Source organism: Mustela lutreola, chromosome 12, assembly GCF_030435805.1.
Source record: "Mustela lutreola isolate mMusLut2 chromosome 12, mMusLut2.pri, whole genome shotgun sequence".
Lineage (NCBI taxonomy): Eukaryota > Metazoa > Chordata > Mammalia > Carnivora > Mustelidae > Mustela > Mustela lutreola.
In genome coordinates, this window is record NC_081301.1 from 97,646,812 (window position 1) to 97,659,401 (window position 12,590).

General features: G+C 51.9%; 1 protein-coding gene across 6 annotated transcripts in view; it reads left to right on the top strand.

Annotated features, from left to right (window-relative positions):
- The first annotated feature begins 1,876 nt into the window (after window positions 1-1,876).
- Window positions 1,877-12,590, top strand: part of SPIN1 (spindlin 1) — a 78,499-nt gene continuing 67,785 nt past the window's right edge. For 2 of the 6 annotated variants that reach the window (XM_059142995.1, XM_059143001.1), the window contains exon 1: window positions 2,543-2,660. The gene's annotated coding sequence lies outside the window, so the exon portion shown is untranslated. Of the gene's footprint in view, window positions 2,017-2,506; window positions 2,661-12,590 lie in introns of those variants that run through there. The other 4 variants (XM_059142996.1, XM_059143000.1, XM_059142997.1 and 1 more) reach the window with 4 other exon arrangements.

The following is a 12,590-nucleotide window of genomic DNA, read 5'->3' on the forward strand; positions in this document are numbered from 1 at the left end:
GCTGTCCCCCAAATCTCTTTACAGCTTCTTTCCTGCAAAGTGGTGTAGGATTGAGGGTCATGTGAAGAACTTGGTTGTGGTCTCTTACATCTGGCCCTGATCCCCTAGCTTTTCTGATTGGTTTGATACTGACTTTTTGAAAAGTCCAGTGGAGCTGTTTTGCACAATGTCTCCCAATGGATTTGTCTGATTTTTTCCCCTGTAAATAGATTCATTTAAAAAATCTACAGATTTACATGGCTGATGTACAAGCCTATTTTTGACCTTCAGCATGCTAAAGAGCAAGGCTTCTCTGGGGAGGGTGGGTCAGATACTTCTGGTTGAAGGACTTGGTGGTTGCCGGCTTGGGAGGGAGGCCTTTTCCGACATGGGGTTGGCTCACCTCCCTGCCCGTGCATTGTGGACCGCTCCCAGTGGTCATCAGCAGAGGCAAAATTTAAACCCGGGCTTCTCCAGGAGGACGGGGATGGGAAAACGCAATTGGCTTTCTCTGGAGACCATTTTGACCGTCATAATGTCGGAGAAGGTGCGTGCTACCGGCATCAAGTGGGTACAGGCCAAGGATGCTGCCAAACGCCCCCTCAACAAAGAATTACTCAGCCTCAAATATCCACAGTGGCAAGGTGGAGGCACGGAAGGGACAGCACTGACCCGCTGCCCCCTTGACACCGGCCTGCTCCCCCCGCTCCCGATCTGCTCCATTACCGTCCACGCCAAACCGAAGCAACGACTTCGCAGCGCTCAGTGCTTCTTCACTGCTGACCACAGGGCCACACTCCTCTGTGTGTCTAAACGGGCTCTCCAGGTGGCCTGTTGGGTCCCCGCGCACGCCTCGTGTGCCACCCGAGACGAGCTTTGATTGCCACAGCAGGCACGCACAGCCCTATCTGGGAGAATCGGAAAAGGTGCCAGGCAGATCCCGCGGAGCTTGCTAACCACCGGCTGTGCGCCAGGCCAGCGCCCAGAGCGCTCTCCAAACCCCGCCATCCGACCTGACAACGCCGGGTGAGACGCTTTCCCACGACACGGCCGCGCGACGGCCCTCGAGGAACCACAGCGGTCCCGCGCCCTGCGGGAGGACACCGGGCTGCTGGGGCCGGGAGGAAAGCTCCTGGCCCCGGGGTGCGGGCGGCGCGCGCAGCGCTCCCGGCTGCGGCGCGGGGCTTAGAGTCAACCTTAAGGTCCCGCACTGAACTCCGCGGGAGTCCGATGTCCTCGCCGCGTCCTCTCCCCCTTCCTCCCGCGCACAGCCCACGCGCACTCAAGGGGCATCTTGGGCGCAGCGAGTCCACGGGTTCATGAGTGGCCGTGGGAACGCCTGGCTCCCCATCTCGAAGGAGAGCTGCTCCACCCTCCCCGCGGGCGGTGGGGGCCGCGCTCTCAAGGTCACACGTGGGTGGGTGGGCGAGGCCCGGGTCCGCGCGGACGGGGCGAGGGGCGGCGGCGGCGCAGGGCGGCGGCGGGAAGCGGGCCAGCGCGGGAGACCGGCGCGTGCGCTGCGGCGAGGCCCCCACAGCCGTCCCCGGCCTCAGCCGCCCCGGCGGCGCGCGCGGCAGGCCGTGTCGCGGCGTCGGTGCCAGGACCAGGGCCGCGCCGCCCGCGGAAGCCCTCCCGCCACGCGGAAACGAAACTTCCCAGGATGCGTGACTTCCGGCGCAGGCCGCGGCGCCCGACCCCGGGGCTCCGCGCCCGGAACATCGCCCCCTCCCGGAGCGCACCTGGGGCCCGGCCCCGCCCCGCCGCCGCCCCGGGCCCCGCCCCGCCCCGCGGCCCCCGGCGCCGGCAGGTGAGACGCGCGCCCGGCCTCGCCCCTCCGCCCCGCCCCGGCCGCCCACGCCGCCACCTGGCCAGAGCGGCGCCAGGTCGGCCCAGCTCGGTCCCGCGCGCCCAGGCGCCAGGTGAGCGGCGCCAGGCCCCAGCGCCCCGCGGGCCCAGCCCTGCTCCCTTCCTCCGCGCCGCCAGGTGAGAGCGGCACTAAGCCCGCCCTGCTCTGTTCACCGCCAGCCCCGCCGCCAGGTGAGCAGCTCCAAGCCCGGCCCCGCCGCCAGGCCCCGTCCCGCGCCGTCCCCCCCATCCCCTCGGCCGCCAGGTGAGTGGCGCCATTGCCCCCTCTGCCGCCCACCGAGCCCCGCCCCGCCGCAGACCCCGGTCCGGCTCCCTCTCGCCCCGCCCTCCCTGCCGCCAGGTGCGCGGCTCCAGGCCCCGCCCGCCGCCCTCCAGGCCCCGCCCAGACGCCGGGGCCCGGCCGCGCCCCGCCCCGCCCCACCTGCCTCGTCGCCGGGTGAGTAGCGCCCAGCCCGGCTCCCGGGACTCCTCCCACTGCCACGCCAGGCCCCGCCCAGCTTCCAGGTGAGCGTCGCCGGATCCAGTCCGGGCTCCCGGCCGAGCCCCGCTGCCCCCCAGACCCCGCCCGGCCTCCAGGCCCCACCCGCTGCTATGGCGCCTGCGCAATGCGGCCCGTCAGGCCGGGGCCGGGCGGCGCGGCCGGCGCAGTCGGCAGGCGCAGTGCGCGTGCGCCGTGCGGCCGGGGGCGGGCGGCGGCGGCCGCGGAGCGGAGCGGGGGCGGGGCGGCGCCGTCTGGCTCGGTCAGGCCGGGGCGGGAGTGTGGCGCGGGACGGCGGGGCCCGCAGGCTGCGGACGGCGGCCCGGGCGGCCGGCAGGTAAGACCCGCGCGTGGCCGGGGAGCGGGCGCCGCTCGGGAGGGAGGGGGCGCGGGCGGGGCGCGCTGCGGGCGGCGGCGCCCGGGGAGTGGCGGGCGGGCCGCGGCGCATTGTCCGGGCGCGGGCGGCGCCTGCACAGCGCCCCCTGCCGGCCGGGCCGCGGGGCGGGGGGCCTCGGGCTCGGGCCGCGCGCCTTTGTTCGCCGCCCCCGCCAACATGGCGGCCGCCCGGCCCGCCCGGCCGCGGGCCCCGCGCGCTTTGTTCCGCAGGCCCGGGCGCCGGCGGGCGGGGGGCGGCGGGGGCGGGGCGCGGCGGCGTTGCATAACCCGCCGGGCGGGGCGGGGGACGGGACCCCCGGCGGGGCGGGGCGGGGGAGGCGCGGGGCGGGGCCGCGGGGCCGTCCTGCTCTCCTCCCTGCGGGCTCGGGTGGTCTCCCGCCCCGGCCGGGGTCTCCCCCTCGCGCCCCCTCGTCCCGGTGACCTTGAGCGCGCTGCGCCCCGGGCGCCGGGATGAGCCGCAGGGCGCGGAAGCTTGCGCAGTGCCCGGGCTGGGCTGGCGCGCCTGCCCGGCCCTGGTTTGGGGGCGCGCGGTGGAAAGGGCCGGGAGGGGGGCGCCCCGCGCGTCGGTGCGGCGGCTGGTCCTGGCGCGTGTGCCGGCGGGTTCGTGTCCGGACGGGGTTCCCGTGCCCGTCGGGGCTGTGTTGGCGAGTCCATCAGGAGGCCGGCAGGACAGCCTCAGCCGAGCGACGTGCGTGGACCGCGGACCGCAGGCCTGCCCAGATGCCAGCACCTGTAACTTTCTTGTGTTGGAATTTTCTGGAAGGAGCTCTGCAGTCTGGGAGGGCGATGGAGGGGGCAGTCCCGGCCTTCTGCGCCGCTTTTGTTAGGAAAGCCTGCCCTTGGGTGTTCCCAGGGCGGGCCGAGTGCGTGAAGGCCCTTCGGAGGTGGCGGCATTTCACACGGGGTCAGGGAGGGGGGCTTCCCTCAGCCTGGGTGGGTGGGCAGCACCCCCAAGTCACGGCCGCCGGGCATTTGCAGAACATTCATTCTTCGCCTTGATGACAGCAAGTGAAGGTCGCACAGTTTGGGTCAGAATTACAGAAAGTGGGTATTAGCTTCTTGTAGAAATAAAAGGATTTTATCTTCATCTTGAGTAGCGAAGTGATGTCGAGATGCTGCGAAATGGGTAAAGCAAGAAAAGGCCTTTCTTCTTATGCTTCATATTTAGCATAGAAATTTTTAAAAAAGACTTCGGCGGGTCCCAGGAATTTTGCTAGCACTGCCCTGCCAGTACCTTCCGTTCCCAGTTCAGGATACAGTAACGGTATTTACTTAGTTGCTTAAGGTGGTGTGTTATGTGTGTACGCCTTGGTGTGACGGGGCGGGAAAGAGAGCACGAGCCGGGGAGCAGCAGGCAGGGGCAGAGGGAAACAGGTTTTCGGCTGAGCAAGGAGCCTGTGTTCGGGCTCCAGGTCAGGACCCCGAGACCGAGCCGTGAGCTGAAGGCAGACGCCTAGCCATCTGAGCTGCCCAGTGCCCTCTAAGGTAGTGTCGGTGCTGCGCGTTCTGAGATGCTGCAGGAAGAACAAAGGGTTCCTTGGTCACCTCAGTTTGGGAAACCGTGCTGCTTTCTGTCCTCCCTTAGGGTCAGAGTTAACAGCATCAAATACTGTAGTGCTGTTTCCATAGTTGGCTGCAGACCTCGTTTTGTTTTGTCTTCCTTCAGCACCCGTGGAATCCAGGTCACAATGAAACATTGGTGGTTGCTCTCCTCAGAGTGCATCCTAGGTAGTTTACATACCTGTACCTTCACTGGGGACCGGCAGGTTGGTGTGGTTTGTGAGTGCGTGTGCATCTCGTGGACAGTATCTCGGATCTGGCTCTTCGTCTTAAGATAGGAGAATCATTAATTTGACGTTGTAAGTGCGGAGATTTAATCACAGTGTTTTCATTTCCCCCGGCTTCACCTGATTGCGCACACACTCATAGCTTGACTTGCTGCACTTCTTAATTTTTAGCATTTTTTCCTGGTACATTAAAAATATGTGGCAAAGATACTATATCTGAAGGATTAATCATATGGGTTATTTATAGATTAAAAACAATGCTGTTGAGTATATCTTTTAGTTTAGTTAGCAGAGTCTTTATTGCTGAGAAAGAGCAGTCAATACATATCTACATAAATACTTACTTATATTTACTGATGCCTTAATTAAATGTTTTCTTTGCTGTTCCTTGAATGAGAAGAACTTGGAGGAGGGAATCAATTATTTTGCCCAAGTATTTTGTTCGATTTGGCAGACATGGTGTTGTGAAAAGGCTGTAGACTCTGGAGTTGGCCTTGGAGATACCATGGCCTTCAGCTCTGGAGAGTCTGGGTGGAAATCCAGCCCCACAGGTGACTGGTCTGAAGCCACACAGATGATCCCGCCTACCTCGTGAACTTGCCATTTCTTAGCTGTGAACTGGGAGGAGACGCGCCCCACAAGGCTGTTGCAAGAATTAAGTGGATTTGTAGGGTTCTCAGGGCAGTCCTGAAATGCAGTCACCACTGCCAGTCATTGTTGATTTCCTTCCCTTCCTGCTTTTGAACTTTGCTGTAGTTACTAGCATGGTGTCGTTAATGTTGAGGTGAACGGTTTACTTAGTTATGCGCCAGTATTCAATGTAATTTTAATTCTTTGTTGGGTGGTTATGGCCTTAAAATTGCCATAAGTTCTTACTAAAATGCATCATGTGTGGGCATAATACATAAAGATGTGCCTTTGTAGACCTACCGTCTGGTAGAGAAGATCGGCATGTACACCATGAGGGAGTTTGATGCTGAGGGCATCTGGAAGAGAAGGCAGTGCTCCAGCAGGGTCAAGAGTGTAGAGCAGGAGAGCAAAGAAGTCCAAGTGGAGGGACAGCAGCAGCAGAGGCACGTGGAGGGTATTTGAGACCATCCTGGATTTGAATCCCAACCAAAGATTGACCTGTGTTAGCATTTACTTGTGTGAGTGTGTTTGTCTGTTGAACAGGTCGAGAACATCTACTTCATCAAGTGTCAGCCTCTAGGGCTCTGTAGTGGGTGCACCTTGGGCACCGATGATGGTGATGATGACGTTATCACTGCTGACATCACCTGTAGTTCACATGGCCGGTGTTTGTGGCATGAAGTCAGGAGCAGCTTTTACATCATTCTGCATACCCCGTCAAGGCTGCTGGTGTGGGCAAAGCCTTTGGAAGGCATTACCAGCATGAAAGGTGGCCCTGGAGGAATGTACTGGCGCAGGATCTCTAGTCCAGCCTGTGGGAGGTGGTGGATGAAGTCATTTGGGATGAGGGAAATTGGTCTGGAGTCACTAGAATGTTAAATGTGTTGAGTTTTGGGGGCAGAAGGGGTGGAGGGAGAAGGGTCCATTCAACGTGGATGATGTTTTAGCCAGTATTGACAGTGTAATTAAAGAGACTAGTAAAGCATTTTTTATACCATTGTAGATATTTTTAGACTGTAGTATCCTCTTTTTTTTAAAAAAAAGGCAGGGACTCTGGCTGGCTCAGTTGGAAGAGCATGTGACTCTTTATTTATTTATTAATTTATTATTTTTAAACATTTAATTTAATTTAAATTTTGTGTGTCTGTGTGTGTGTGTTCCAAAATTCATTTATGCAGCACACCCAGTGCTCCATGCAATACGTGCCCTCCACAGTACCCACCACCAGGCTCACCTAGCCCCCTACCCCCTCCCTTCCAAAATCCTCAGTTTGTTTCTCAGAGTCCACAGTCTCTCATGGTTCGTCTCCCCCTCTGATTTCCCCCAACTCACTTCTCCTCTCCATCTCCCAATGTCCCCTGTGCTACTCCTTAGAACATGTGACTCTTGATCCTTAGGGTCATGAGTTCAAGCCCCATATTGGATTTAGAAATGACTTAAATAAAAATAAACAAGGTGGAACAACTTTTTTTTTTTTAACTTAGATTATATTTGTTTATAATAAGTTCAGTTTGTTTATAGTTACATCCTTATAGCGTAGGTGTAATTTTTGGACCTGTTTGTGTTTAAATGAGCTCTGTAGTCCTAGATACATGAATCTATGTTTATAGATTTATATGTGAATGTATGTTTATATATTAGCTAGTTATATATCTTAATCTTAATTAGCTAGTTATATATCAATATTAATTAAATATTAATTAATTGCTTAATATAATAATATTAATTAATCTTACTTGATATTAATAGGTCCTGACAAGTGATCAGAATATCCTTTTTCTTGTGTACAGGGTTGGGTTGTTGTTAGTATCTTTTTGCTTTTTTCTCTTTTGAAACCACTGTGGACCCATGGATTTTTGTGTATTCAGTGTGTTTTAATCAAGTAGTCCTCATTTTCCTCACTTGGGCGTGGTGCAGTTCCTTTAAGCCGAATCTCTGGGGGCACCTGGGTGGCTCAGTGGGTTAAGCCGAATCTCTGTCCTTGGATGCCACCCCATTCATCTTTGAACCGTTTGTTGCTTTCTGATACTAGATGTCTAAGACTTTGTGCTTTCCTGATCAGCTAGTTCTTTCTGCTCCTTCTATTGGGGTTGGAACTTAGATACCAAAATCTGGTGCAGTGGGTCTGTATTGCTACTGGGATGTCTCTACTCTCATTGGACAGGTTGGGAAATACATAAAATTTGATTTTATATTGATATTTTCCGTTTAAATGTAACATTTAACATTGCAGGGTTTTTTTTTTTTTTTCTTTTTAAAGATTTTATTTATTTAACAGACAGAGATCACAGGTAGGCAGAGAGGCAGGCAGAGAGAGAGGAGGAAGCAGGTCCCTGCGGAGCAGAGAGCCCGATGTAGGGCTCGATCCCAGGACCCTGGGATCACGACCTGAGCCGAAGGCAGAGGCTTTAACCCACTGAGCCACCCAGGCGCCCCCATTGCAGGGTTTTTACTTTATCATTTTTTCTGTAACGTCGAAGATTTGCATTCTTTGCAACTTTGCTTTCATTGTTCTGCTGTATATAAATGATGTTTGAAAACACCAATAACAAAGTGTTGTTTGTATTTCATTACAGTTCTTCTGTTCTTAAAAGTTCTTAAACTGCGTCCACGTATGGATGCACAGTTGATGTTCTGAATTATAAAATGACTTAAAAATACTTTTTTTCTGATTATGTTACCAGTTTAATTGCTAGTTTGGCTTATTTGTATGAAATCTTTATTTATTTTAAAAAAGATTTTATTTGTTTATTTGACACAGAGATCACAAGCAGGCAGAGAGGCAGGCAGAGAGAGGAGGAAGCAGGCTCCCTGCTGAGCAGAGAGCCCGATGCGGGGCTCAATCCCAGCACCCTTGGATCATGACCTGAGCCGAAGGCAGACTCTTTAACCCACTGAGCCATCCAGGCGTCCCAAAATCTTTAGGTTTTAAGTGTTTCATTAATTTTTGTTTAATGTACTTTTAAAAATGTTAGTATGTAAAATGTATGTGTAGTTCAAAGGCAAAGCTGTGGTAGAAGGGTGTGCTCCTAGTTCTCCCACTGCTGTCCCTGCACCGTTCCCGTCGTGCCCCCTTTCTTTTTCTTTTTTTTTTTTAAGATTTTATTTATTTATTTGACAGAGATCACAAGTAGATGGAGAGGCAGGTAGAGAGAGAGAGACAGGGAAGCAGGCTCCCTGCTGAGCAGAGAGCCCAATGTGGTACTCGATCCCAGGACCCTGAGATCATGACCTGAGCCGAAGGCAGTGGCTTAACCCACTGAGCCACCCAGGCGCCCCTCGTGCCCCCTTTCTATTTCTGGTTTATTCGCCCAGTGTTTAATTTTTGCAAATAGAATCCCGGACTCCTATTTTTATTTCCTTTTCGTTTTTAAACAGACGGTAGAGCTCAACGCTGTTCTTTATTTTTAATTAATATATTGTGGAGATTGCTTTGTATAAGCTCTTTTCCATTTTTTTGTGCTTGTAGTTTCCCGAATGATGAACGTGGATTGTTGATATTCTGTTGCTTTTATAAATGTTGCTGCAGGGAATAACCTTATGGATATGTTTTTGTATTTGTGCACATTTAGCTTTAAGATAGTGAGATTGTTGGGTAAAAGATAGATGTGTTTGAAATTTGTTTAGTGTCAAAAAATTAGAGTTTAAAAAGTTGGATCTGATTATGTCACCCTTTTACTTAAAGCTCTCAATGGCTTTAAGTACTGAACTTGGTGCCATGATCTCAGGGGTGCACCTGATGTTTATTCTTCGGCACCTCAGCGGCGTCTGACGGCACATCTCCCCTGGCTTTCCGTGCTCCAGCTGTGCGCGTCAGTCTTCTGTGCCTGGCATCTTCTCCACAGAAGGCACTGGTTCTTTTTCCTTTGCCTGGAATTTTTTTTTTTTTTTTTTGGTCCTGTTGTAGTTCTTCCTTGTCGTTTTTTAGAGTTTGTATCAAGCACCACCTTTTTCATGAGATTCTTCTTGCGTGAGCTTGCAGATTTTCATGAGAAAGGCAAAAAAGTCTAAAGAACTCTGTGTGTCCATCACACGTTACAACAGCCATCAGTTTTCTGAAGTTCTGGAGTTGTGTTCCTGACTATCCTGTAGTCAGGCTCGCTTGTTAGAGACAGTGCTGTCCTTATTGCTACTTACAAAATTACAGTGTAAATTAATGTAACTTAGTGAGTTTTTATTTTCTCTAGGAAGTTGAGCTTTATGAAAGCAGAGACTATTCCTGGTTTTGCCTCTAATTACTTTTCTAGTTCTCAGCTCAGTGCCGTGGTTGTTGAGTGCTCAAACCTCCTGGGCAGTTGTCTAAGGAAAGATGTTGTGTAGTTCTGTCTGGTCTGCTAGATGAGACAAGATGGAAGTTTTGTCTGTTGTGATGCCTCTGACTTTGGTCTTGGACTGCACACATGGCCCAGGAGGTGGGACTCTCAGGGAACCTGGGTAAAAGATGAGCCACCATAGCAGCCTTGCCAGGCCAGCCCTATCTGGTCTCAGTGAGGGGAACCAGCAGGCGGGTGGAAGAAGGCTCCAGATGTGCTGTGGTGTGTGCTGCACCCTCCGCCCACTGTATCAGCAGCTCTCTTGGGGCCCAAACCAGAAACAGGAAAGGAAGTTCTGAGGAATGTGGTTCAGTCTAGCCAAGTTAAAACATAGCGGAGCAAAATGATGATCTCAGGCTTTTAAATTCCATCTCAGGTTCCATGTAAGAGACTTTAAAGTTTCTGTGAAGGCCCTAAAAAATGCAAATTGAATTCCAAATTCCTAAACCAGAGCATTGATAAGAAGTGGAATCCTAAAAATTGGATTAAGAAATGTGGGGTCAGAGTCTGATTAAGCTGGAGACCTACTGAATTCTACTGTGCTACTTTTGGCAGTAGAAGCAGCTTTTCCAACCCTTGTGTGGGGAACTTCATCTCCCTTTGCCTGGCAAACCTGTAATTGCCTGCCCTCCCCCAAGGATCGACCCAGCAGGCCCCAAAGTGGGAGGTATAGAGTATGACTCAGGAGGAGATCCAAAAGATTGTCTGGTTTGCCCTTATATAGGTAGGACCTGGGGAGTATTTGTGGGAATGGATCTTAAGGGTGGAAGGGACAAGGTGGGTTAGGCAGAATTTGTTGCTAAGGGCTTATCAGCAGGCATTCTGGGATCAGTTTTGTAGCTCGAGGGATTAGAGTGCTGGTTGATTGCCTGAAACAAATCAAAAGGCAGTCTGTCGGAGCCAAGCTGGAATGCCAGGACGGTGTCGCTATACCAGGAGGAAGAAGGCATCTAAAGGCTCAGGGAGGGGCACCTGGGTGGCTCAGTTGGTTGGACGACTGCCTTCGGCTCAGGTCATGATCCTGGAGTCCCGGGATCGAGTCCCACATCGGGCTCCCAGCTCCATGGGGAGTCTGCTTCTCCCCCTGACCTTCTCCTCACTCATGTTCTCTCTCTCACTGTTTCTCTCTCAAATAAATAAATAAAATCTTAAAAAAAAAAAAAAAAAAAAAAAGGCTCAGGGAGATTGGTGTGTGGGAGCAGCCTTGTTGTGAAAGATCTACTGCACACCCACCCTGGGAGGATTTAGATGCCTTATACTGCGGTTTGCAAGGGGAGCCCCAGTACCCTACAGAGCTCCGGTCACTTTTCTCAGTGGGAACTGCAAGATTCATAAATGTGGTGGTGATAGTTGGATCCTGGAGTGGCATGTCTGTGGAATGGCCTTGTTTTATTGTATTTTATGTATTTTTATTTTACTTTATTTTATTTGAGAGAGCGTGTGAGTAGGGTGAGGGGCAGAGGGAGAAGCAGACTTCCCTGCTGAGCAGGATCATGACCTGAGCTGAAGGCAGATGTCTAACCACCCAGATGTCCCATATTTATTATTTTTTTAAAGATCTGTTTATTTTTATAGACAGAGCAAGTGAGCAAGCTGGAGGAGAGGGAGAGAGAATTTCCAGCAGACCCCCCTCCCTCTGGTTATGGGGCTCCATCCTGTGACTCTGAGACCATGACCTGAGTTGAAATCAAGAGTTGGAAGCTCAATCGACTGAGCCACCCCTGTGCCCTGGAATGGTTTTGGTTTAATTTAGAATTAATGTTTGGGTTGCACCTACCAGTAATTTCTTTGGCTTATTCTGGTATTTAATCTTAAGAAGTTTTTTTTAAATTGACTCAGTAAAAGACAGAAGTGATACTATGTGCTTCCACTTATAATTACTTTTCATAATTTTTAAAAGATTATTTGCTTATTTGTCACAGAGAGCACAAGCAGGGGGAGCAGCAGGCAGATCAGGCCTAGGGGGAAGCAGGCTCCCTGGTGAGCAAGGAGCCCCATGTGGGACTCGATGCCAGAACCCTGAGATCATGACCTGAGCTGAAGGCAGATGTTTAACTGACTGAGCCACCCAAGTGTCCCACTTTCATAATTTCTAAGGTATTAGTCTAATACGATAGGATTAACCTAAGGTATACACAGTTTTTCAATAAATTATGTCATTGGTGGGACTGTAATTTGATAGAACCTTGTTGACACTTTAAAAAAAAAAAAGATTTTATTTTAGAGAGAGTGGGGGAGGGGCAGAGGGAGAAAATTTCAAGCAGACTGCCTGCTGAGTACAGAGCTTGATACAGGGGTTGATCCCAGGATCCTGAGATTATGATCTGAGCAGAAACCAAGAGATCAATGCTTAATTGACTGAGCCACTCAAGCGCCCCTATATTTAGATGTTTCTAAATGTCTATACTGTTGTGCTTTGCTGTTCCACTGATAGGAATTAGTTGTACAGGTGCATTTGCTGTGAGGACGCAAATCTGTATGTGTAAGATATTTCATGATTGTAATTGTGATATGACTAATTTGAAACACCTGTCCAATGTTGGGGTTAGGGCAAAATAAGTGAATTTTATATCCATACACTAGACTGTCCTGTTACTATTACAAATAAGAGGAAAATTTTACCTAGTAAGAAGGAAGTTACAGAACTGTGTTTGCATTGCTTGTATATGTGTGTTTTATTTTTTTTATTTTTTATTTTTTAAAGATTTTATTTATTTGTCAGAGAGAGCGAGCGAGAGCGAGCACAGGCAGACAGAGTGGAAGGCAGAGTTAGACGGAGAAGCAGGCTCCCTGCGGAGCAAGGAGCCCGATATGGGACTCGATCCCAGGACGCTGGGATCATGACCTGAGCCGAAGGCAGCTGCTTAACCAACTGAGCCACCCAGGCGTCCCTATATGTGTGTTTTAAGATGTGTGTATGTCTTTGTGTCTGTGCTTTTAAGTATTTGCATAATAGTTTGTTCGATTCACAGCAATCTTATAATTGGTTAATTCTGGGGGTGGGCCGGTGGGGGAAGGCAAGAGGAGGGTTCTGGCTAACACAGTAACAATTTGGCTCTAAATGGCATACTCTGAGTTACAGTAGCAGATTTACCTTCCCTTTGAGAACTGTTGACTTCACAGTCTTGCTTTTTCTTTCCA